This window comes from Ranitomeya imitator, chromosome 8 (assembly GCF_032444005.1).
Source record: "Ranitomeya imitator isolate aRanImi1 chromosome 8, aRanImi1.pri, whole genome shotgun sequence".
In the NCBI taxonomy this organism is placed as follows: Eukaryota; Metazoa; Chordata; class Amphibia; order Anura; family Dendrobatidae; genus Ranitomeya; species Ranitomeya imitator.
In genome coordinates, this window is record NC_091289.1 from 5,972,460 (window position 1) to 5,975,155 (window position 2,696).

Below are 2,696 nucleotides of genomic sequence, written 5' to 3' on the forward strand. Positions count from 1 at the left end.
GGCAGCATGGTGGCTCAATGGTTAGCACTGTACTATATATAGGGCAGCACAGTGGCTCAGTGATTAGCACTGCACTATATATAGGGAAGCACAGTGGCTCAGTGGTTAGCACTGTACTATATATAGGGCTGCACAGTGGCTCAGTGGTTAGCATTGCATATTATATAGGGCAACATGTTGGCTCAGTGGTTACCACTGTACTATATATAGGGCAGCATGGTGGCTCAGCGGTCACGTTCGTATCTTTCTGCTGCGGAGCCACGGTCACGTTCGCATCTTTCTGCTGCGGAGCCGAGGTCACGTTCGTATCTTTCTGCCGCGGAGCCGAGGTCACGTTCGTATCTTTCTGCTGCGGAGCCGCGGTCACGTTCCTATCTTTCCGCCGCGGTGTTTTCTGCACAGTGGACAGGAGATTTATCAGTCCCATATATACAGGTCCTTCTCAAAAAATTAGCATATAGTGTTAAATTTCATTATTTACCATAATGTAATGATTACAATTAAACTTTCATATATTATAGATTCATTATCCACCAACTGAAATTTGTCAGGTGTTTTATTGTTTTAATACTGATGATTTTGGCATACAACTCCTGATAACCCAAAAAACCTGTCTCAATAAATTAGCATATTTCACCCATCCAATCAAATAAAAGTGTTTTTTAATAACAAACAAAAAAACCAACAAATAATAATGTTCAGTTATGCACTCAATACTTGGTGGGGAATCCTTTGGCAGAAATGACTGCTTCAATGCGGCGTGGCATGGAGGCAATCAGCCTGTGACACTGCTGAGATGTTATGGAGGCCCAGGATGCTTCAATAGCGGCCTTAAGCTCATCCAGAGTGTTGGGTCTTGCGTCTCTCAACTTTCTCTTCACAATATCCCACAGATTCTCTATGGGGTTCAGGTCAGGAGAGTTGGCCGGCCAATTGAGCACAGTAATACCATGGTCAGTAAACCATTTACCAGTGGTTTTGGCACTGTGAGCAGGTGCCAGGTCGTGCTGAAAAATGAAATCTTCATCTCCATAAAGCATTTCAGCCGATGGAAGCATGAAGTGCTCCAAAATCTCCTGATAGCTAGCTGCATTGACCCTGCCCTTGATGAAACACAGTGGACCAACACCAGCAGCTGACATGGCACCCCACACCATCACTGACTGTGGGTACTTGACACTGGACTTCAGGCATTTTGGCATTTCCTTCTCCCCAGTCTTCCTCCAGACTCTGGCACCTTGATTTCCGAATGACATGCAAAATTTGCTTTCATCAGAAAAAAGTACTTGGGACCACTTAGCAACAGTCCAGTGCTGCTTCTCTGTAGCCCAGGTCAGGCGCCTCTGCCGCTGTTTATGGTTCAAAAGTGGCTTTACCTGGGGAATGCGGCACCTGTAGCCCATTTCCTGCACACGCCTGTGCACGGTGGCTCTGGATGTTTCCACACCAGACTCAGTCCACTGCTTCCTCAGGTTCCCCAAGGTCTGGAATCGGTCCTTCTCCACAATCTTCCTCAGGGTCCGGTCTCCTCTTCTCGTTGTACAGCGTTTTCTGCCACATTGTTTCCTTCCAACAGACTTACCATTGAGGTGCCTTGATACAGCACTCTGGGAACAGCCTATTTGTTGAGAAATTTCTTTCTGGGTCTTACCCTCTTGCTTGAGGGTGTCAATGATGGCCTTCTTGACATCTGTCAGGTCGCTAGTCTTACCCATGATGGGGGTTTTGAGTAATGAACCAGGCAGGGAGTTTATAAAAGCCTCAGGTATCTTTTGCATGTGTTTAGAGTTAATTAGTTGATTCAGAAGATTAGGGTAATAGGTCGTTTAGAGAACCTTTTCTTGATATGCTAATTTATTGAGACAGGTTTTTTGGGTTATCAGGAGTTGTATGCCAAAATCATCAGTATTAAAACAATAAAAGACCTGACAAATTTCAGTTGGTGGATAATGAATCTATAATATATGAAAGTTTAATTGTAATCATTACATTATGGTAAATAATGAAATTTAACACTATATGCTAATTTTTTGAGAAGGACCTGTACAACCTGTGAGTCGCTTTTTATTGCACTTTTTGAGGGGAGAAAAATTACAACAAATAATAATTTTGCCATTTTGATGTTTATGTTTTGAATATTTTTCACATTTTAATAGATTTTCCAGTGAGATTTATTTTTATTTTGCACAACATAGGAAATCAGGTTTTCCTGAGAACCCGGAGCCGCTGGGACCTGTGTGACGAATACGGGGGGCACAGGTGCATCATTAAGGTGGGGACCCCACATCAGACCCCAGCGCACATTACTAAGAGGGGACTGGGTGCCCTTCATGTAAAGTCTAGGGCGTTGATCCAGGGAACTAGTCTGATTGCCGTATGTGGAGTCGGGAAGGAATTTGGGCCGGGATCACATGAACTGAGGTCTCCAGAAATGTAACACCTGCTGATGGAACTACAAGTCCCAGCATGACGTGAAACTTAGGAGCTTTAGAACATGCGCAGTAACCAGCTGCAGGGATTGCTGGGATTGATACTTGACACCTCCCTCCCACGCGGTGCATTCTGGTATTGTCAGCTCTATCAGCAGAGTGACTTCCGCTCTATCCTGTAATCCCGTAACCTAGCAACGCGTCGTCCGTTAGCCACGCCTTCATGTTTTTCAGCCAATCAGTTTGGAGGCGGCTAGCGCGGCGCTC